Source organism: Falco biarmicus, chromosome 7 (assembly GCF_023638135.1).
Source record: "Falco biarmicus isolate bFalBia1 chromosome 7, bFalBia1.pri, whole genome shotgun sequence".
In the NCBI taxonomy this organism is placed as follows: Eukaryota; Metazoa; Chordata; class Aves; order Falconiformes; family Falconidae; genus Falco; species Falco biarmicus.
Window position 1 is genome coordinate 26,382,153 of NC_079294.1, and position 25,075 is coordinate 26,407,227.

The following is a 25,075-nucleotide window of genomic DNA, read 5'->3' on the forward strand; positions in this document are numbered from 1 at the left end:
CATGACTAAATATCTCCCACAAAAGTTAAGGCCAGCTGTATCAGGTCCCAGCCCTTAACACAGCCAAAATTTTTACAGGCACTTGCAGATATATAATATACTTGGCAATTAGCTGTCTAGATCTTTGACACTGAATTGGTCCTAAACTTCCACAAATAAGGAGTAATGCAATCAGTTCCCTAGGTTGAAGGAAAAAAGAAAATCTATATATTCATGGGGCACTATAGAAACCTTCAATCTAGCAGTGGGAAGTGGTTTATCTACTAAACACGCAAGTTGACACATCAAGAAGTCAAATGGAAGTAACGTTGTGAATTATGACAAAAAGAACTTCATAGTTTTAAAGTTTGTAAACTACTCTGACATTGACAGAGTAGGTAGAATTTCAGAGTGTCTAGAGAAAAGAGTTTGGGCACTGTGCTTTTCAACCATTCCAGTGTATAAATGGAAAATAAATGAATAATAATTTCAGTGTAAAATACATAGAAAGCCTGAACAGATTTTACTTGAATACTCCTTATTCACTTGATTAGAGCTAGTATATCAAAGTAACATTTGAATAAGATCATGTTTGCAAGTGTTTACTCTTAAGAGTAAGACTTGTCAGGCTTGCAATCTTGCTTAATTTTAAGGAAGGAATTTTTTCTTTGTTTGTTTGTTCCATTCAGTGTACGCCTGAGGTAAAATAAGTCAGGAGGAAAAAAATCACTAAGAGTCTGAATATAAAATAGTTAGTGGTATTACAAAATTGCTGGCAGATCAGGAAAAAAACTTTCTTCAGAATGGAAAGATAAGAAGTTTTTGACTTATGTCTCCAAAATTGTTTCACTAATGGAATATTTAAAGATAAAATATGTACATGTTCTTTTGTTTTCCTCTCTTACTCTGCACTGAAGCACTGTGCTTTATATATGGTGATACTGACTGCAATAAAAATCGTGCTTACAAAACGCCTTTTATTTAAGGACCTCTCATGCAACTGAAAGCTTCAGTTCACATAACCTCTTTAATCCCACTCCCACTTCTTAAATTATATGAAACTGGTTTTAATGTCTGAACTCTTACAAATGAGTTAGGCTGCAAAAATTTCGGAAGGATTTGTCCTGCAATATGCAAAAGTAATTTCTCTTAAGTTACAGAGAGGTAAAATGGAGCACATGTAGTCTGTGTAATTTGTTTCAAACAATTCATCAGAAGCCACACAAAGATCAGAGTCAAGGAATCTTTGGTGGTGAACACTACAGTAGATAAGACTGTCCATTCAACTGTATTTAAAGGTCTCTCCTAATTGCATTTAGCCTTTAAAAGTTATCATTTGATGTGGTAGAGGGTGAAAGTTGTGATACAAGATATCATATTTTTTCTTGCCTTTGGAAGGTGGGGAATATTTTCATTACTTGTTGTGGAAAAAACTTATTCATTCTTAAACCTTCCTCAAAGCAGTTAACTTTTTTACCTAGCTGCCATATAGTAAATGTTATAATTCCTATGAGATCTACATGACTACTGTGTGGAGATTTCTGTCCCTTTTCTACACAGAAAGTTACATAGAAGGAGGTATTTTGCTATATATAGGAAAATACTATTCCCTGCTATTTTTCTATAATGCAACCACCTGTGAAATGAATCATCACTTTAATATGTATTAAGGCCAAATGCACTCCAAAACTTTCAATAGCAATCTGCCCTCTTGAACACACACACACACTTATATGAATACATAGCTTTAGTAGTGGAAGTAGTTCAAGTCATAGAAAATTAATCTGACAGCTCCTGTAGTACATCTTTTCCTCAATATAGAATTTGCTTTAGTTACAGTGAGGCTGCATTCTGGTCTATAGCTCCATCTGCGTGGAAAAGCTAGCAAGAACAGCAAGTTTTTAAACTGTTCTTTAAAAAGAGCTGCAGAAATTCTCAGAAACAGTCAACTGTTAGCTTTTCTCCAGTCCTCAGACACCTCTCCCAACTGCCATGACCATTCAATGACAGTCACAGTCTTCAAGAGACCTCTGACACCAAAGGTCTCCTTGGAAGCTCAGCATGAGAAAAAGAGCTTCTGAACTCTGCTGCCACTGGGAGGGGATGAACTATTGACAGGCAACATCTGTAAAGAACTCTTATCAAGGAGTGAGGAGCAGCTCACAGCCAAAGTTAGATCTCCAAGTAAGCAAACTGAATCCATGTTGGCCTCTGAAGTCATTTGGCTGGTCCCACGGTTGGTCAGTGGTTTGAGAAGAGGTTACATGAACCTCTGCCAAGGGACTTTGAAGAAGCAACTAGAACAGAGAAAAGAGAAAGGGACCATCCTAGACAGTGTCTGCTAGACTTAGGTCTTGGTTTTCCAACTCCCAAATGACCACCTATTGTAATAAGTTAATGGAACAGTGGTGCAAAGTTCAGCTACACTTAATTGATTTAAAATGTAAGGACTGAAACATTGCATAAAGCACAGTCAAGAAAATGAGGGATATGTAAAAGTATGCCTCATCAAGTTACAAAATGCTGGAGGAGTTAGAATACAAATAAATACATTATACGAAAATTATCCTAGATGATCACTTTTGTAGGATTTCAATAATAGGGGAAGTTATTGGCTTCAGTGGGAGCCATAAGGGAGCAGTAAGGAACACATAACTTCCTTCCCTGAAAATCCGTAACCATACTATGTGGAACATACATGTGGAATAAAAAGTAACAATTAAGGTAGGGTATGAATTTTCAAAATGCTGATTACTACACTGACTATCCCAACAGACATTCTTAGTCTGTGCTTTGGTATAACGTAACCCAACATGCAGCAGCTATGCTAGCACTCAGTGCAAGTTCAGTGCAGGTTAGTGTGTTATACTCGTGCCATCCACATTGTTTTCTCCCATAAGCAAGCACGTGAGATCACTTCATTCATTTTTATAATCCTGCAAAACAATGATTATCTATCCAAAGCCAGGGTACAGCAAAGGGTGCAAGAAGGAGCACAATGTAGCGTAGAATAGCAAGGTCAGAAGTATAACTTTGTCTCTAACCTCATCCTGAGTGTCCTAAAATTAGGAACATTTGAAAGGTCAGCAGGCTTTTTGTGGTCCCTGCAGTATTGAAAAGGGGTGACTGAGTCTGCAAAGGATTCAGGTTCCCATGATCTTGTATAAAACCATTTCACCTATGTTAGGAGAGCGCAAAATACTAGACTTTCACTTTTGTACTGTCTGAATTCCATCACTCAGTGATAAATGACAATACAAGCCACAAGGAGAATCAAGCCTAATAAGTCCTAGTTTTCATTTGGAAACACTGATACAACAACTCTGAACAGCATCTTATGAAAACACATTACAAGAAGAATATGCACTATTATCTTATTCAGTGACAGCTTAAATGGTAAAGAGGAGACAATTAAATAGAGTATCAAATAATATACCATCGTTTCACATTTTTGTTAGCTATAGTTGATATATACAGCATGGGTGGAGAGTAATAAGTAGTGGAAAGAAGGTTAAAGATGAAAAAGAAAGTATGATTGTTACAATCTGTCACTTCAAAATATGCTTTATGCACATCTGTACTGATGAGGCATCACAGATGGGGGAAAGAACTCTGGAAGCACTAATTAGGTCAAGTTCTCCTAAGACTTGCAATTTTGGTGATTTTTTTCAGAAAAGGTGAAAGAAATAAGGACTGGATATCTGAGGACATAGAATCTGTTAACAATTTATAGTTGATAGCAATTGCATGTAGTTACCTCTGAAGGAATGCCCTTTGCTACCTCAGACAATACTTTCTTACAGTCCATGACCTCTCAGGCTAACTACATTCAGCTGTAACAATGAAATTGCCCACTACTCCGGGAAGACTTTTGAATACAGGAAACACAGTTTACATGAAAAATTGACTTGGATTATGAAACACACTATGAAACTCAAAACTAAACAGATAAAGTGACCACCAACCTCACCTTTAAGTATGAAATATGTATCTTTGTTTTAGATTTCCATCTGTATTTTTTTCCAGAAGAGTTCAGAACAAACCACGTCCAAGAAATCAGGTGAAGAGTAACTAGAAAGATGAGAAGACAGCCCACTGAGACTGAACATATTTTCAACCTATGTTACCAAAAGCTATTACGCAGAGATACAGGGGCAAACTTATTTAATGCTTTCCTCTGTTCTGTCTTCCCAAACCAAGTACGTGCATTAGCAAAAGAAGTAAACAAGTTAAACAAAGTCCACAAACTGAATTATTTTATGAAGATCAAAAATTACATTTCTAGTCTAAAATGCTTAACAACCATTCACAGCAAGAAAAAATGTGGACAGAGCAATGTTTAGTGGCTTGTAAGCAGAGGGAAACAGAGAAGGATATACCAACTTTGACACCTCTATATTTAGCCCATCTCAGACTTGGAAAGAAGCCTGGCACCAGGACCAACTATGGCAGGAGTTCCTATCTGGATTCATATCCAGAAGCCTAAGCTAGAAAAAAGCTCTGGGACATTTTGGCTTTAGGTGTTGAACTCCTGTGTCAGCTTAAACGACGGGCTTTTTCAGGCTGGAGGCCCAGGCTGCTGATTAGTCAGCATTTCAGAGGTACAACATGCAAAGCTTGCAAATCTCTCCACTCTAAAGAGAACTGTGAAGGAGGCAGACACTTGATCACAAAACTAAGTTAGTGGATGGGCTACTGAGTGGACAGGTCAATATGCACAGTGAGTACCTGTTCGCCCTCAGCATGACCTTCAAAATTACTCTCCATAAACATTTCAGATTTGACAAATTAATAATTTCAATGGATGTTTTTCTAACTAACCCAAACAGAAATCTGAGGTACTGAGATTGAGTCAGAATACTGCCACAAAAAGCAGATCACCCAAAAACTTCTTGGGCCTTCTGTTAGCACTCTCAGCAGAGAGGGAATGATGGACTGTGCAGTGAAATCATTTTGGGGTGTTCTGTGCATTCAAGCTAGACATGTTTGTTGATGACAGGGTTGGAAGTTTGGTCATGAACGTGCAGGCTACATTCCTTTTACCTGCAGAATCACAGGCTGAGGGTACAGGGGACTCAGAACCACCTAGTCTGCCCTTCTGAATATCAAAACATACAAAACACAATAAAGCATATTTCACTACAATGGCCTTTCACAAAGACCCAATATGTGTACATGGACTCTGAGAGATAGAGAAAATGCAGCTTCTTCAAGCAGTTTTTAAAATGGTGAATTATTTTCACCATTAAAAAATCTACCCTTAATTTGTAATCTGAATTTATAAGACCTCAGCTTCCAACTATTTCTTCTTCTTATAGTTTTATTTTAGAAAGCATTTAAGCATCTATCTTTTCCCCTCATACAATAATCATATCAGTTCTCAAGTTTCTTAATCAATAGACTAAAGTTTGAGCACTGAATTTTTCCTTTTTTTTTTTTTTTTTAACCCAGCATCAGAGTGGTTTTGTGTCTCTTTTCTTCCTTTTTAACATAATTTTCAAAATGTGGACTAAGTGAAATGTAAATAGTATCCCAGTTTTCCCACTGAAATTGTTAAAATCACTATTCTATTTCCCTGCTTATTCATCCAATGGTACAACATAGTCTTTTTTAACAATATCACTTTGGGAACTCATACAGAATTTCTTGCCTGTTACGGTCTCAAATCCTTTTCAGACTTGCTTTTACAGACAAATGTCCCTCATTCTGAAAGGTGTATCTTGTATCGCATCCAACATCACTCTGCACACCTGTCTTATTTATCATGCTGATGCTTACTGTTGCAAGGAAAAACTTATCAAATCATGTGATTTAAATTATAGTGACTTAAACTATAACCAACATTTAATAAACTGGCACTCACTGCCAGCTCAGGATCAGCAATACAGCAGATAAACCATAATATTAGATACTTACAAAATGACAATAAACACCTAAAAACTTCTAAACACCTCTATATAATTAATCCCCCAAAGTAATATTGCTCAGATCCTCACGGACCACATGGGTTACAAGCACATCCTCACTTCTGGGAGTGCAGGCTCCCCTGCTTGCTCACTCCTTTCAAGACATGGGTGGTCCAGCCCTGTAGGATCCCATGCTATCTGTTAATGCACAGGCCGGGAAGAAAGCACTCAGAGTTTACACATGCATTTACAAAGTGTGGGTCCCTGCGTGTTGCACCCTGTGCAGTCAGTAACTCCACTGGCTCCTTACAGTATCCAATGCAGAGGCAGCTCAGTCAGGCCAAGCCAAAGGTTACAAGGACATGGGGCAACATCTGGCAGTGTCAAACAAATTTTTTTGCTCTGTTTCTCTCACCTGCCTAGCCACTCATGCTTAAAAAGTTTCATGTTTCTTTTATACTTTTTTCCCCAGATTTGTTTCAGAAGTTTGGTTTGTTTTTCGTTTTTTTTAGATTTTGGGTTTGTTTGGGTTTTTTGTTTTGTTGTTGTTGTTGTTTAAATTCTCCTCAATAGCATCATCAGTTTGGTGACATTCCCCCTCAGTTATCTTGGCCACACAGTTCACCCTCATGTTCCCATCCCAACAGCCAGCTGTGGGCCCTACATTTAGGTTAAGTGTAATTCTCTGTCAATGATCTGTCTAGATCATTGATACAAATATTGTAAAAATGTTACAATATTTGTATAATTTGTTCAAATATATTTCCCTACAACACTTAGTTTTGAATATCTGACCAGTACTTCCAAGCTATTTAAGTATCCTATGTAATTCAAAGTTTAAGTGCACTATATTTAGATAGTAACTTCTATCTACCAACCTTTCAGCATCATCCAAGAGTCAAAGTGTTTGCTTGATAGAAAATACTTCCCATAATAATGTACTATTGCAATTAAACATTTCCCCTGCATTAATTCTATATCAGCTGAATCCTGTGTTGGATTTTCTGTTATTTTACCTACAAGTTATGTCAGACTAAATGGTTAATGATTACCTGGTTCATTGCACTTGTATCATCGGAATGTTTTCTAGATATATATTCTGGAGTACTCTTTGGAAAAGTATAAAAAGACTATTGATCTAAAAATATTTACCCCTAATAGAAGTTTTCCAATATCCTTTAACTTGCTTTTTCTTTTCATAAGAATTTTTAATCATGATTTTTCCAGGTAATAAATAGAAATAATTCTCAGTTCTGCATCACTACTGCCAATAACTCTTCATAGGATAACTCCAATAAAAGCAAGAATAAGAAGAAGGATAGTCCCTCATTTCTAGTATATTCTAAGCCCACCATTTTACAGCTTTTTTTCTTTTTTAATAGGCCTTATCTCTTTTCCTCTTTTTTTTTTACCTACTATATAGTGCTTTGTTTGATTTGGGTTTAGTTGCTAAATTTTGGCATCATTTTGCCTTGTATCAAAGACAGGCTCAGAGTTGAATGTGAACTCATTTATGATTTGGGTTTTTTTCTCTTGCAAAAGAATATTTTCCTAGAAACTGTCCAGTTCATATTCACAACCTTCTGTTCATATGTTCTCTCCATCAATTTTTCTTATAATTTTCCTCAGGTTTAAAAGATAGGTCTTTCTGAAGCAGCATCATTGGCTGCATTTTACCTTTCATTTGCTATAGGCAATCATCAGCTTCATCTTTCTCTGCCACAAAAAAAGGAAATCTTATCTAGATGATACTTTAAATCGGATGCAATACCTTTTGTGATAGGAAACTATTAGCTATATTTTCTGCAATTCTAAATGACATTCTACTACTGCTGCATGAGATGTTTATACATATCCCCAAAAGTGAAATTTCCCATTAAGAAATACAATTATTTTTTTCCACATATGTGGAAAGTTACTTATGGACTAAGCCATCATCTGCTATGGTTTCATTCAGCAGCCTTTAACAGTTACCTCCAGGCCTTTCCTTAATGTATACAACTCAATCTTCAGGGCCAGACTACTCAGTAAAATGTACATTACAGAAAGAGGGATATCAACATGAACATTCACTGAAGGTGAGGTTTTTCGACCTCAAAAGAGAAATCCATTATGGTTTTAATTCCCTGCACCACATACAGTCAAAATTCACACGGGCGTTAAATGCAATAAAACTCTTATTGAAGTGGTAGACTGCACTGCATACGAGCAACCTGAAAGGCTAATGGGGTCACCACCCTTCCCCTTGAGTAGCTGTTGTCATCAACAACCCCAACAAAAATGAACCTCAGTTCTTTAAATGATGTAACAAATATAAAAGCTTGCCTCTGGAAAAATAATATATAACCACTTGTAGAAGAACCTGCCTGTCCAATAAGGGCTCACAAATAAAGCACTGGCAGAGAAAATTGTTGTAAAACCAGACAGCTAAGTAAAAAATCCTTAACACAACACATATGCCCTTTGGCAAAGAAGCTCATGGAATTTAATAAATTTTTGCACACTTCATTTGAAACTTGCATGCATTGATGGAGGAAAAACTATAGTTCCTTAACTTAACCCTTCTCTGTCCTTGAAGATCTTCTTCTATAGCCTTTAAAAAGCAAACTATAACATTTTTTGCTAAACTGACATGTCACAATATTCAGTTATTGATGTGAGTAGTCAATGCACAGAGATTACACTACCACCAAATTCTCTAACTCATGACTGAGGATTCAGCCCTAAAATATGACATTTTACAAAATATCTTGTTTTGTTAATACAGATTTATGTTTTGCTGTGGCAGTAACAAGGACCAGATTGCTTAATTATCCATCAATTATTACATTATACACAGATAAAAAAGAAACATTAATACCTGGAACGCCATCACAGACTCCAAAGAGAACATGGAACATTTAGAAATTTAAAAGTTTATGGCATATTAATTCAAAATGGTATTTGGATCATCTTTTTATGTCTGCAAATATAAATACTTATTGTTTATTTCTGGAACTAAAACAAGTTTTGTACTTCATTTAGGAGAAAGAAAACAAAAAAGCCACAGAACAGGATCAATCCTGATGAAGTAATTACTAAAGCTCCAGTTGAGATTAGCTGGAGCAGAACTGGGTTTATCTTTGCACAATGACAGAAGAGAAGAGAAAGAAATGTAAAAAGAATGAAACTGGTTGTATGAAAGTGTTACTACAGAACCAACTACTTCATATGTGTTGCAGTGCTGCATTAGAACAGAACAACAGGCATTAGTGAATAAAAATCAAAACTATCCTTTTAATTTATTCTCTGCAAGACAGAATTCGCACTTACACCAGTTTATGCATAGCCTGTCACCCCAGCCTCTTCCACTTGTTCACTAATAGTTGGGTTTGGAGATTAAAGAGAAAGTAAAATGTTGGTTTATAGCTGATGAAGACCCAGTAATTTTCATCCCTAGCTCCTTACTTCAAATTCCAGCCAAGACAATGGAATCTGATAGGCTTCAGTGATTTAATGCCTGGGCAGTAGCCCAGTGCATGAGAAGTGAGGTGAGCACCTCCCATCCCCACTCCAGCTGGCCACCTTTGTTGACATCTCAAAGACACTGGGGAAAGTTCAAGGTGCATGAACAGAATTAGTGCCTGCCCAAGTTCTTAAGGCAGTCTTTTGCTTAAGATCATGCCTGAAGTACAGTGATAAACAGTGTGAGGAAACCTGCACTGTTGTTACTCACGCTGCACTCTGCTTATCAATAAACCCGCTCTTTATGTGCTTGGCTGTATTTCCCATGTAACATGGCACATTAGTGAAAAGACTATTGCCGTGAAAGGGAAGAAGCTTGTAAGCAAAAATCAAATGTGCCGGAGATGTAAACTACGTTAATACATTCTAAAAATTACTGCTACTGGCTTTCAGGGTTAGTCATGACCCTTAGAGCAATCATTCTTATATATATAGTGAAGGAAAAACACCAACTCCTGGGCCTTCTACAAGTCAGTGCTATACATGCTATAGTGTCCATACAAACATGAAATGAAACCACATTCATATTTCTGAGGATTATTTTAATGCACAGGACTGTTTAGATCCCATAGCTGCAAATAATGGAAAAGAGATCCCTCAAACACAAAGAGCATTACTGAATGCTCAGAATTGCTACTGGTTCACAGAAGAAAACTCATTCATCTAACTTAACTTGCTGTGATACTTCAGAGTAAGCTTTATGTAGTTGCAGGTGAAACTGTTGATGCTGTAGTTTTTTTGCTTTGTTTTGGGGTTAGTTGGTTTCCTTTATAATTCTCCTGCTTTCCTGGTTTTATTGCTCCCCCACAGTTCTGACCTAACAAGTACAAGCTCTGCAGCAAATACTATGGGAGATTTTATTCAGTGGTCTGATGCTGCCTCTCTCCCTTTCACAAGCAGCAAGGGTAAATCTTGTCTCAGAACTGCGAAAACAGAATTTCAAGAGTTCTTACAGTGGTGTTAGTATTTGAATTTACAGAACCTCTGTTATATACCTGAAATGCATTTTTATCTGCCCAAGGAATAGATTCAGTCCTGAGAAATTAATTGTTGTTTCTAATTGTCAGCGACTGCTACAATTTGCTTGCCTGCAGCTATCCAATTAACATAACACCACTACATAAAATATTGTAATATGCTCAATGTCCTAACAAGAGTCTCACACTCCACTCCTATCCAACAATTTCCTCCTAATTGGGTTTCCAACATATTAGAAAATGACAGCGAAGAACATACAGACAGACATATGCAAAGAGATAACACAATCTTCAAACACCTTCTCCTATTGCTGTGCAAAGTTCTATGGCAATATCCCTGGTTGTTGTGTATATTGAGAGAGAGAAAAACAGTGAGAGAGGGAAGAAAAGCTCAACTCCAGAAGTGGAAAACATGTAACTTGTGCCCTGAGATATTGCTATGGCAACATTTAAACAATGAACAGAAAGCCCTGCAGGATTCTGCTCTTGCTTCCTTGGATACCAAATGTAAATCCTGATTCTCTTTTATTGTGTGCATGCACAAGCATCTGATTTTTGCCTTTTCCTCTAACAGACAGCAAAGTATCCAGGCCCCCTACCAGGAACTATGCGTTAATTCACTTCCATGTATTGCAGCTTGTGAATATGCAATTAAAACACATCACTGGGACACTCATCTCCCCTCTTGCGTCCCCATTTCTACACACCAAGAGAAAAAAACACCCATGACAGTACAGCTAAATAACAGGTACTCTTCCTTTCTGAATAACATCATTAAATAAACCACTCCGCAATATCACAAGCCAGCTCCAATGACTTCTGCCAGTACTAGAAGCAGACACAGGATCCTTTCAAAGGGCAGATCCTTGCCCACACTGCTAGACTCAAACATGCTGCAAGGCTGCCTTGCAGACCACTGTGGCTCCTGCTATTACTAAAGCCTTCTCATCTGGGTTGTCCTGTGAGGGCAGCACTTTATAACCAAAAGAGGCTTGTTTTTCACTATGATTTTCATAGAGCAGCTGGCAAGGGCATGGTTGGGGCTGCAGGAGAGCCCTTGCTAATGCTTGCCCAAAGTCCAGTCAGCTTGACTACTCTAAAAATAACTTGGTGGGTGCTAATTGCATTTATTCAGAGTAATTTTCCTTCCAGACTGAAAGTGGCACTAATTCCAGCACCCTTCTCTCTCTCCTCGTTACCTCACTAGCAATTAGAAACAAAGGAATATCTCCAAAAGCCAAAGTGAAGGCACACTGACAAGACCGAGATGGAGGCTCTCTCACACGACTGCTGCCCACAGTGCACTCCTTCAATGAATATACTGCAACTTCACTCCTGGACAGCTTGGCTTGTGGGTTTTCACCAGCACCAAGCTCTCTCAATACAGGCTAAATTCCTGTCCTGAGCCCCATTCAAAATCTTCCTGTCTCATATGGCTAGGGCAAGAATCTTCATGTCAAATGGGAGACAGCTTTTTAGGTGACAGGCAAATCATTTTAAAGCCTATATGTAGGAAGCCATGGCAGCATTTTGGGAATCCCTTTCTTTTCCTCCAGTTCCACACAACTGCTTGTATTGGTGCCCATCTAGGGCATTCTATCTTGGGTCTCACCCAGTCTGAATGTTCGTTTTTCATTAATCAGTTCTATCAGGCTGGGAGATACTGTCTCCCAAACACAAAATTTGCTGTTCCAGCAAACTGAACCTGCTCCTGTTCTAGGTCAGTGCAAGTCATTCCCAATACGTGAAAAGACACGGACTAGCTAGCTCCTTGCATTGCTAACCTACAGTTTACCAAGAATACCTGAAGTCTGAGATGTGTGATCTCTGACCTGGAGAACAAGTAGAACAAATGGAGCAGGAGTCTCCATTGGAGCGCTCTCTTTCCTTCTGCATAAGCATTTGGTGTCTAAATATACACATAATGGTGGCTCCCTGTACAGGGCCCAAGTCCCAGCTGCCTGGGGTTATTACCAAAAGGATTGTCCATGGTTTGAAGAGAAGACAACCCGCAGGACCAGCATATGCTACTGAATGACACACCTGTCAGGCACATGCAAGAGAAGCAGCAAAGACAGCCAGTTCTTGCCTCTGCTAGAGGAGATTTGTTGCTCCTCATTTAGCTGGATGTTTGGATTGACATTTTTGGCCATTTATTTTATGACTAGCCCTTTGGCCTCTGGATAAGCCCCAGCACAAATGCTGAGAAATGCTATACGCACTCCCACTTTGAGACTGAATGAGTTAAACTCAGGGTTGTTCCATGTGTCTTTTGGCTACTGTATTAAATGAATCATTCAGTGAAGTGTGAAACTGTTGCCTCTTTAGAAGCAGACAGGCATCCCTAGCTTTTTAATGTTGACAAGGTTTGCCTATTTCAGCCCAAACTGGTGGCTAAATTTTCCCAGTGCTTCCTTATTGCATCAAGAAAATCCTCCTGCTAGTTATTGTACAGAATGAATGGGGCACCTATGGCAGCTTTCTATTGTCAAAAACTGGAGTTGCTCTATCAAATTTTCTGTTTATGTGTTCACTTGACAGCAATCTAGGGAAAAGCTTGGAGATGCCTTTTCCTTAGCCAGCTCCTTTTTCCTTCAGTAATTACTGAGCAGCAGCTTAACATAAATTTAGCTGCTCTATTACTGCAACTGCTGATGTAAGTGTAGCCCACAATAGGGTACAGACTTATAATGATACAAGAAGGAATGGAGAACAGAGTTTTGCACTTATTTTCAGATGCTGACAAACTTATTGCCCATTTAGTGTCCCACCAGGAAGCATGTGCCCAGAGAAATAAACGAGGCTAAAGTACTTCATACTAAACCGGTTTAGCTATACTGAGAAAGATGGGAGTAATTGGAGCCGGAAGGAACAATTTTTACTGTGTCTACTTCCCTCTTTTTCTAAACACAACAGCACACAGGGTCTGCTTTGTTTGCGTGGCCAAACAAAACTCCCAGAGGTTTCCTTAGGAGCAGAATTGCACCCTAAATCTTAATCCTTTACAGGTAGCCAATGTTTAAGAGGCATGACCTCCAAACAGAAGCACATGGGACATATTTGAGAGACAGAAGGTCTATTTTTATGCCAAAAGATTCAGGACATTCACATGAAGTAACAGTGGTGATGTGAGTGAATGGAGAAAGAGAGGGGAAAAGGAAAATGCTAATATTTATTTATGTTTTTATCTAGGGAAGTTAGAGCTCTGGTTTGTGTTGTTTCACACAGAAAGCTTGTGAAGAGGGAAATGCTGCCAGGAAAAAGCCTTAAATTCCGGCTGTACCAACACCTCTTCTATCCCTGCCTTCTCTCCCCTCCTGCAGAGTATTGCAGCTAGAGGAAAGTAAAATGAGTGGCAAAGAGAGTTCTGCACCTTGACTGCCAGAAAATACCTATATCTGTTCAATGGCTCATTTAATTAACAGTTTCTCTCGTTCCAACACTTTTGGCCTAATACTTTCAGCTGGAGCCTCTACATGTGAAGGCCAAGGTTGAGAAGGGCAGAGATGAGGGAGAAGAGAAGGGGAAGAAAGAGAAAGAAAATTCCCTATCTAAAAGCTAAGCAGTCATGCCAGGAGAGGGGTCAGAAGTGGCACTTTTCTCCACAGGAAAACAAGGACCTCTATAACACAGTGGTGTCATCCTCCCTTTATTCCACACCCCCACACCACATTTCTCCAGGAAGCGAGAGACATTTACTGGTCTGTTACACATCATTGCTGATCTGTGAATCCCACCATCTACAAGCCACTTTTTAATTATTTTCATTATGAGCATAATAACAAAAACCTTCTAACACCACAGTACCCTTCTCACTGGTCGACAGTCAAAGTAAATCTTCAACTGCCATGAAAGTCCTAGGGGAACCTGAAGGATTCACCACAAAATCACAAAGAATTTCCTAGGAGATCTGGAGGGTACGGGTGGCTAGTACAGCAGTTTCCTAAACTCCCCTTCAATAGAAGAATGTCCTCTCTGCCTGTTACTGCTTTTTCTTAGCAATGGAGTGTAAAACGTGCCTTTTCTCTCAGAGCTGCCTCCTCAAAATCCACTAAAACCCCTTGTCCTACTCCTCCCCGCCCCCCCCCCCCCCAAAAAAAAAAAGCGCCATTCTTCACCTCCCTGCTTGATTACAAAATTTTTCTATTAATACCATATTGATCTGCAATGTCAGACTGGATGCCAGCATTCAGATCAGAGCCCTTTCTGTATTTTAAACACTTGCTAAATAAATAAATAAAGCCCCTCTGTGCACGCAATTCTATGCAACTTGCATCCATTTATACATATGGGCAATCAGACAGCACCCCCCACTCACTGCAGGGGCTTTCTCAAAAGATTTCTTTGCTAGTGAACGTTCAAAAATGCTTTTGAGCCACACAGGCAGGCATCTGCAACATCTTACCAAGGCTAGAGTTTTACTAACAGGAACATTTGAGATACTGTGAGAATTCAGTTCTATCCTTATTCCTTCCCTTCTCCATTCCCAACCACCCCCCTCCAGCCATTATCAAAACCCAGTCAGATTCTTTATTCAGGTGGGGGAAACATCCAAGAAAAGAGGGATAACGAAGAAAGAGGAGAGCCAATGGGTCACATTTCCTTTTTGAAAAAAATAATAAAATGGAAAGTGCACTTACTGTATCCTCAAAGACTATCCGGCTGGAAATCCAAGCGGTTATGAAAAACCAGGGTGGGGGAGGGGTTAGAAAACTATTTCATTTCAGCAACCAAACCGAAATTAAAAACAAGAAAGGAAATAAAAATAAAGGATATCCAATTGCAATTTCCCAGCAATTTCATTCCATATAGGTGCCAATCCAACCCAACACTGCTGAACTCTCCCCCTCCGGCAATTTTGCTTTCTTCTCTGTCCTTTATTTTCTCTGTGGCTTTCAACTTTTCTGCTTAAAAATGCTGTAGTGGAAATGTTGCTGTTTGCCTTCACCGGAGAAGAGTCATTTAAAATAACAGGAAAAAAACACAAATCCTTGCAGAGGATGAATGGTCCTTCTCCTTTCTGAAACTTTTCATTCCACTGTGGATCCTTTGCCTAGTTTCTTTTTTTCTGAGGTTTTCTGCCTCTCTGGGTCCACTGTTCTCCATTGCTCACTGTTTGTTTTTTTCCCTGGCGAGCAGAAAGGGCTGTATTTCTTTTTAAGGAACCCTCCATCTGTGTTCTTTTAATGTAATTTTGTTATGACACTTAAGATCCAGGTCTTGCCAGGCAATTTTCTTCTTCCCCCTTCTTTGCTGTACTATCAATTATCCAGTCCGTGTGTCTCCACATTTGAACGGGGATTCCCATTCTTCTTTTTCTCTATCCCTCACCTCCTTTAGGAAAGAATCTCCTTTTGCATTTAAATGTTTATTTGTGTCTGTCAAAACAGTAAACTTTTAGTCTCTCTCCTCCCCCCCTCCAAAGATCTGATTAGATTTCCAATCACAATCCAGTGCGCAATTGGATTTTTGATTTCGGCAAAAAGCCAGCAATCCACAGCATCAGCACCCTCTCCTCGCTTCAAACTCCACGTTATATCCTTTTGCCTTCCCTCCAACTCCTCTGCATTTTCATAATCTCACATTAAATGGAATGGAGGAGGGAGGCAGTAGAGAAAAATTCAAGATTCCCACCAGCTGTCAAGAATAAATCCATCCCCTTGTTATTTTTTAAACACTTAGGATGGGTGTTTTTAACGCCCACTCTCCCCTTTGCCCCCCACACTTCTCAAAATCTTTCTGATGTTAAAACTCCCCCAAGGGGGCACAAAAGAAGCCCGGGGAGGCGCGATTTGTCCTCTTAGCTGTAAATTTCACAAGCACCCTTTGCTTTTCATTTCAGCTTCCTCTCCATCTTTTGTCCAACAGCTATACAGATCCAGCAGCACCGAGACAGATAAACTTCTATTTCTTCTTTGAGGAGAGAGAGGGAAAGACAGAGAGGAAGAAAGATAAAAGCTCTCCAGTCTCTGCCTCCCTTTTCCTCCCTTTCTCTGTTTCAGTGCAGGTCTGATCTCATTTCCAAGCTCAGCCTGGTGTATCTCAGATCTACAAGTTGGATTTCCCTTCTGCACAGCAGTGAGTTAGTCTCCCATCTTCTTCCACATGCCAGTTATCTTCCCCCTTTTCTTCCTTCCTTCCTGCCTCCCTCCCTTCCAAGATGATACATTCCCAGGAGCACAGCCGCTTCGTTCAGTTTTTAGTTTCATCCCTGAAATGCATAGCCCTTTGCACAGCCGAAACCCTTCTTCCCTCCCATTAGCTTCAGCTTGAATTCTCCCTGTGTGTGCACGTACGTACGCATGTATGTATATATCCAGTTCCAGACAGCTGCTGCTGTTGCTGCTGGGAGTAGCTCCGCTTTTCTGTCGCTCTGGTTTTCTCTTACTCCCCACCTTTCAGTGGCACCCCAGGATTTGCAAATGTCCCAGGGCCAGTCTTTCTGGCTACACTCCTCCTTCTCCCCTTCCGTTCTCCCCCCTCTGTTGGTTTTTTTTTGTGGGTTTTTTTTTTTTTTACCCCTTCTCCCCCCGCGCCCCCCCCCCCCCTTTTCTTTGCTTGTGATCAGTAAAATACAATTACCCAATTACCTCCCATCATCTTAGCACTGATTGGTCAATTGCATTAACACTTGATGTCAGGGAAAGGCTATGGGAGCTGTTCCGACGTGGCACTGCTGCCATCTGGTTGACAGTCTGGGAACAAACTCAGGGTTACCTTAAGAAATCTCGAAGTCTGAAAGCAGTAATTGAAAAACAAGGGATCATCTTAAGGAAAGAAATGTCAAAACTCATTTTCTTAAAAGCCTGCCTGATTCTGACGGTTCAACCAGTATTCACAGGTAGCAGCCCAGCCGCTGAAGCAGAGAGAATTACAGTAAAATGAAATGAGGTATAAAGTTGTCTTTGCAAAAGAAGTACAGAACGACCAGTATTCACAGATACAGATTCTAGCCATGGATGCAAAGAAATGACAACAAAATGAAACGATGTATAAAGTTATCTTCGCAAAAAATGGAACAGTGGAAATAATTTGCATCGAAAGACAATCTATTTTCTAATTACAAAAATAAATGTCTAAAACTTGTGTACACATAAAAGTTACCTAAAACTAACTTAAACATTAAACCTAAAGCATTTTGGCAGATGATCCAGGCCAAAAGTCCCATGAAGTGCTTCAAGGTTTTAGTGGGTTTAGGTGATGGCTCCAGTGAGCTATTAAGTAGCAGCAACGCAGCAGTGCAATGTCTGGGCTCACCTGTCCAACCGGCCACAGTTTGGTTCGGATGACTTCTGACAAGGATTTTTGAGGTTTCTGAACTGACTCCCTAATTTGGGCTAGCGAAGCACTGACATATTGGTTATGTACTTACCTACTTACCATGGTATGTTAGATGTACTTCTTATGTATGTCACCTAACATGCTCAGAATTGGACTTTTGTCTTGTTTTTTTCAGGGACCTGAATTCAATTTAAAATTTACAGAAAACTTTGTATATGTAAAGTTAGATATGCTACTCTCTCCAGGATCAAGGGATGATGTACGTGCCAGCATTTCTCCCTCTCAAAATCAGAAAGACATTATTTATAGATCTAACTCCCCCACACAACCCCAAGAAAAAAAATAGTCAGGTGCTTTCATGGTAATTATAGCAAACTTCACCTATTAAGCAGTAACTCTGAGTTATTCCATGCATGTGATAATACAGCTAGCTCAGTCCCCTCTCAAACAGCCAACTTTGGTGAGAAACCAGCATACTTGAAAACAAAAGAAAATAAATTTTTAAGTTATATGTCATAAGTTTGGTAGAATTATAAAATCCATAGTTCGACGAGTTCAGTCAAATAACACTTACTGAATCATTAACATTGACTTTCAGATTTATTCTACTGACTCAGTGGGCTTTCTGGTGAGAAAGTTCTACCAGATATAAGTTAAGCAACTGGAACCAGGTCCTGAAACACTGTTAGATCATCTAGCATCTGATCTTACTATCACTGAAATCGATGGCAAACACAAATTACCTACAATGGGGGGAAGACTGAGTGTGCAGTAATAATGAATTACCCAAAATAATGGTCTTTCAAGAACGCTAAAAAAGACTTTGGGGATTTCTGGAGAAGGCTGCAAGTGCGATAGGAGATGAAGTTGCTGACAAGTAACAATCTTTTTCTCAGTTGGTGAGCTTATTTTGCTCTAGTCTGATTCATTGACACTGCTGGTATATTTTGGGCCTACAAATGTCTTATGAGTCTTTCACATTTTGCAGCGTAAACCCCCAAAAAAACACGAAGCCGTTCCTTTTCCCAGAAGGATAAAAAATCACAGCCTAATGTATGTTTGCTCCACTGTGTCTTTAAAAAGTGCTTGACCAATTTCCTGCTAATATTAACGAGCCTGTGAGAAAAAGCAAAGGTTTTTTATAACTGAATTAAACAAATACATGGGCATCAAAAACAGGAGACACAGAGCTTTTGGGGATATAATCAGAATCTAAGACACAAACATCTGTAATAGCTACAGTATCTCTGTGGATAAAATTAATATTTCATTTTTTGATGGAAACTTGCACATTTTTTTTTTTACGTCATTCAAATTACATCAATATACGTATTTCTAATGGATGCCAGTACTTAAATAAATGTACATGCACATATATAGAAAGATAATATATTTGCTGGCATAGATGTGACTGAACACAAAACTAGTATCCAGACTGTAATACGCTATAGACCATGATATAATCTTCGCTCAAAGTTTATTATTTTTAATACATCAATTATTCTTTATGACCTAATAAACATATGAGATACAGTGAATAGTTTCTTAGAACATAACTTTAAAGCAATCTGATTTGTGATATTTATGAGATGACACTGCATACTATACGAAAAGGTGAATGTCCTATTACTAAGCAAAATAAAAAGCATATATGTATTATCTGTTTTACAAGCATGCATGCCACCTATGTGTGAAACCTATTTAAAACAAATATTATAGTATTAGCACAATAAGTCATTCACTAATCAAAAGTTAAAAGGGTGTCATCAGCACTGGACAGAACTGTTTGTGTGACTTTTTTCCTGCAGCAAGTTTTATATTGTTGCCTCCAAACAATACTGTTTCTATATTGCCTTCAATTTTTTATTTTGCAAGATTTCTGGGCAAGAAAAACTACTAGCTACATGTAAGTTCACAGAGGCCATCCAACATGGTGAACTGATATTCAAAATGAAAGCACCACAGGAAACTTTGGATGACACACATGATGCAATGTTTTATAAGCACTGACAAGGCAAGAGAGAGGAAATATTCTGGGCTCTACTGTTCAGTTCCTAAACTAGGAAATTGCTACCCCTCATGCCCATTCCCCACCACTGGACACACTTAGGTAGAGAGTAAGTATTAAAAGCAGTTGTTACCTGGTCTTTTCCCTTCCTGGGACCTGCCCTGACACTGCTACCATACATCTTGCAGAATAGTCACTGCTGCTATGGTACAAAATCCTAAACACACAACAAAGGTCACTGGGTGCTGATTCCTCTTATGGACCAAGATGATCATGAGTCAAAAAGGTGAACTGTGATGAAAACAAAATACAGACTGGCAAAGGAATTTTGATTTTCATATAATGGGACAAGCTTGTCTGATCCTGAGTGTGGGATGATAACAAAATTCAAATATATGTACTGGCAAACTTTATAAATCATGTAATATAAATCTTAAATCACATAACAAACATGGACAACAGCAGATTGTTATAACACACCTTTTCCTTCTTGACAGATGATGTGAGTTAAATAACTGAAGTTCCTTGTGTGATTAACACTGAAAGAAACTAGTGGGAAAGACTAGCTATTCACAAATGTTGGTCATTTGGTGAAAGAGAAATGTGATTCAAGCCTAAGAAAAGAGAATTCTGACCTGTAGAGAAAGGAGTAGAGAAACTTTAAAACTGAATAAGCATAACGAAAATTTAAGGAAAAGAGTGAAAGCAGAGAATTTTGCTTATAAAAAGTCAAGTGAAAAGCAGTTTCAAGTTTTCTAAGTCAGTGACAGCCCTGCCTTCCTTTTAAATAAACATGAAGAAATCATAAAGGTAGCTGTGGAACATACTATCCTTTCTATTTTGTTAAGCATTGCTGACAAGAAACTGCTTGCACATGGGGATGGTACTTGAATCTTCTTACAGCTTGATACTTTCAAAAGGGAACAAAAATGCTGACAAACATACTTCTGACTGCATGGATCTAGGATCAAGCTCACCAGTCAATTTAGGGATTCAAGAGAGATCCTAAAAATCTCAGAGTATATAAAATGTCATACTTATCTCACAGGGAGACTCTGAATTTTGTAATGTAATCAAAGCTCATGGTACATGTTTTCCCGTATATGTAATTTCACTGGTTATTGTTCAATTCTTTTGACATGGACAAGTGGACAAAACGAAATGGACAAAACCCCACTAAAATCAGGGGTATAACCATCAAAATTAGCAGCTGACTATAATATTGCCTCATTTATTAATTTTCACTTGGTTTTGTTCTGGTGTTTACAGTTCTAGTGAGAAATTTTGTTTCATAGGTAATTTCTGTTGCGTACAGAGGCTTGGAAGAAATAAAAGATATCCTCCTTTCAGGAAAATTTGGGTAGAACCACAAGACCTGATTGTGACACACGGAAGTTTACATGACTGTTCAATCAGCTCATCTCTCCATAACAGCACAATATCTATTGTTTCTGGTAAAGATGGAACTGAAGGGTGGTTTTCATTAAGTTGTTTACTTTTGAAAGGAACCATTTTCTCAGAACTTCTCCATGTTCATTGTCCAGTTGGGTTAAAGAACAAGTTTAGAATTGTTCTACAGTTCTACAAATTTTCATCTTTGATGTTAAGAATCCATCACTGAAAAGCAACCTGCTATCTAGAAAGACTTTCTAGAATTTCTGCTTACGGAACTGTATCCTGTATTGTCAGTGTTTCCATTACAGCAGAGACAACCAATTCACCAACGAGCATCTCTCCTATGGAGAAAGGCTGACCGAGCTGAGTCTGTTTAACCTGGAGAAGAGAAGGCTCAGGGGAATCTTATTAACGTCTACAAGTACATGAAGGGAGGGTGCAAGGAGGATGGAGCCAGGCTCTTCTCATTGGTGCCCAGTAACAGGACCAGAGGCAACGGGCACAAACAGAAACACGGGAAGTTCCATCTGAACGTCATTAAACACTTTACTATTGAGAGAGTGACCAAGCACTGGCACAGGTTGCTCAGGGAGGTTGTGGACTCTTCCCCCTTGGGGACTTTCAGAAGCCACCTGGACATGGTCCTAGATGACTGGCTCTAGATGGCCCTGCTTGAGCCATGGGATTGGACCAGGTGAACTTTCAGAGGTCCCTCCCACCCTCAGCCATTCTATGATTCTGTAATTTAATAGCTTGTACAAATATTTACATAGAAGGAAAGTAAGCCTTATACTTATTCGGTAAAAATATTTTTTCAAATCTGCTCTCAGATTCTCTTATTCACGTGTGTGCCTAGAAGAATTAAGTGACTAGCATTCAACTCAGAACTAGCAGAGGAGACCTTTTTTTCTAAAACAAATGCTACTTTGAGAAAAAAAATATGAAAAAGACAAACCACTAACAAACAAAGTTAAACCTCTCCTAACTTTGCCCTTTGGATGGTTGTGTCACAGTTCTGACACATATATTTTCACAGCTAGCATTAGAACATTTATGGAATTATGTCCCTGTCAAGAGCTTACTCTTTAGGTTTGGTAATTGCTATGAAGTTTATTGCAGCATGACTTCAGGGTACCTAACATTTAATAGTGTTAGGGTGTTAAAGCTTAAGAGTATACATATATTCATGTAAGTAACTACATATTTAAAAAAGGAAAAGCTTCCTTTGTACCCAGCAGAAGAATTCTGATTCCACTGAGATCAACGACAAAATTTTTGATAACTTAAATATGACCACAATTTTACAAAGCATCTTTTTTCATGTGTGATTTTAAATTTAAACTTCCATTCCAGACTGTCTGTGAGTTCAGCATGTTGAAGATCAATATCAATTGTCACGCTAAATTTTTTGTTATAGTTGCAGCTCCTCACAACATGCACCCACCCAAACACATTTTGAACAAAAACACTATTAACTCACCTTCATTTGGTTAGAAATAGACTGTAGATATTTTGCCTGAAATATAGGGCATAGTTAGTTGGTACTGTAACAGCAGTCATGTTGCCCTTCAGTACTATTTATTCACATGCTATTCCAGTTTTTCTTAAACTGATTAGTACAGGTTAGGAAGAAGTGCATGTCGAAACCACTATGCTATGACAAAATAAAATTCCAAAGGAGGATTTTCATGGCTAGTAACCCTAGCAAAGAACAGCACCTGTGCAATACTACTATTGTTGTTTTTATTGTTGTTGCTGTTGTTGATAATAACATTAACAATATTATTATTAATAATAATAATAATAGCACTATTAATAACACTATTAATATTAATATTTTTTTATTTTCTTGTTCCAGTTCTTTGCAATAATAATGTTTTTCAACTTCTTATAAAATGTGAACATTTTGGACTGAAATTAACTACTGTATTCCACATGAAAAAATCCTGACTCACAAAATGGCTTAGAAAAAAAATGTCAAGTGTTTGCACTCTAAAATAGTCCTGAAAAAAGTGGCCCAAATCCTCCCATTTTCCTATAGCACTAATTTCAGGTTTAGAATTTGAATCTAGACAAATTCTCTCCTTTACAGGAGTGGGTGCCACTGACATTAACCTGTTGTAAATTCACTCCATAGAGAGGAATAACTCTTGATTTCAATAGAGTATCTGCAGATTAATGCAGGTGTAGATAAGAGTAAAGCATGGTCCTTCATTTTACATTCATGCCCCATCTAATATGTATTTGGTTTTGTAAATCACAGAATCATAGAATAATTGAGGTTGGAAAATATAAGTAGAGTGAAAAAGGAAGACTTTTTCTTCTAAATTGAGTTTTTAGGAACATAAAATTTAAGAATATAGACAACTATACTTGAACATGAATGATGCATCACTTTGGAAATAATGTATTTACAGTGTGACAGCATTTTTTTTCTTCAGTGAATTTTAAATAGCAAGTGTATGATACTGTGACATAGAGATGAATGTATCAGACATCTTAATTTCTTCTGTGTAGATATTGTGACTGGAAAATACAATTTGCATTTATTGAGAATAAAATCTTAACTACATATGCTTCAAAACATTACTAAAAAACAACCTAGCAGCCATATTGTTCTAGCTTGTCCTCATGTTTAGCATACATTCAAAGTGAAATTCTAGTACTGGGAAAAGACCTTCAGTTTAACCTCTGAGCCAAGGAAAAAGTAATATAGCAGATTTCTAAAATTTCTTCACAAAAAGGGTAATGACTTGCTTTAATCTGCAAAATCCCAGAGAAAGTTATAGCTTTTAATACACTGGGAAGGAAAAGAAATGTTGTATGCAAAGAGATCATTGACAGAGATACTTGCCAAAATGAAAAAAAAAAAAAAAAAAGTTTTTCATGGGAGAAATAACTTTTATTTTTAAGATCTATTTTCAGGTACTTATTATTTTTTAAATAAATTACTACATATCAGCAGCAGCCCCTGTACCTTAAATGTGGACATCATTTTTACATATCAGACTAATTTCTACTTAGCCCTTATCAGTCAATACAAAAAAAAAACCCCACAATGTAGTTTTTATAGTAATTTTTTTCAACTTTTTTTTTTTTCTTTTTTTTCCCCCCTTTTTTTTAAATCACTATTGGTTTATCTTTGGCCATTGGAAAATGACAGAAAGGGTTTTTTTAGACTTATCCAAATTCAAATGGACTGAGATACTATAATGCATATTCACATACATAAGAACCTATTTTCTTACCGTCAGTGCTTCCAGGACTGTGGCCAGTGATGACGACATCAAAAGTGTTATAGCCAGGACTCACTGGGATTATATTTCCAGAGTCTTTGCATGATCTCAATATAGGTTACTTGATGTCTCTGTATGCCTGTTACCCTACCTGTAAAATGGAAAAAAAATACTTACTGAATATGTTAAACAGGATGGACTCACCAATAATCGGACTAGGGAAAGTTTCACAATTGAGTCATTGCATGATGTGGCACCATTACCACAATATGATGTGCTCTACACCAGGCAAGGAAAATAGGAAAAATATAAGGCAGCAGGGAAGTTAAAACTTCACCCTCCTTAATAATTATAATTATTTTCTGTATACTAGCAGTGAACACCTGATATTAAGTCATTTAAGATCTCTGAATGCATTGTGATATAAATGTATTTTGACAGACATTGACTCAAACTAGATGGATGAAAAAGTCAGGGAACAATTTAGGACGTAGAATGAATGAAGGCAGGAATCACCACATTTATACTCACAAGTGCTCTGAAATATGGTATAAGTTAGTTAAAAGACCAATCTTCACCTTCAGTTCTCTGGATTTTCTTACGCGGTGTTCAGCTCTCTCTTCAATCTCCACATTTCCAGTAAAAGTGTACATTGTTTAAAGATCATATGAAATGTGAAATATCTAATTGTCTTTCAGTATCATCTTAAAGAGGTGGATGAAAACCGCTGAGAACAATAATAAGCCTCTTGAAATTCTTTTGGAATTGGCTAATGCTACTCCAGAATAG

The 25,075-nt window shown here is 38.1% G+C and overlaps 1 protein-coding gene across 3 annotated transcripts in view; it reads right to left on the reverse strand.

The window, feature by feature from the left end:
- LRRC4C (leucine rich repeat containing 4C) overlaps positions 1-25,075 on the reverse strand; it is a 538,988-nt gene that overhangs the window by 80,658 nt on the left and 433,255 nt on the right. For 2 of the 3 annotated variants that reach the window (XM_056347465.1, XM_056347467.1), the window contains exon 1: positions 15,007-16,841. The gene's annotated coding sequence lies outside the window, so the exon portion shown is untranslated. Of the gene's footprint in view, positions 1-15,006; positions 16,842-24,298; positions 24,438-25,075 lie in introns of those variants that run through there. The other variant, XM_056347466.1, reaches the window with a different exon arrangement.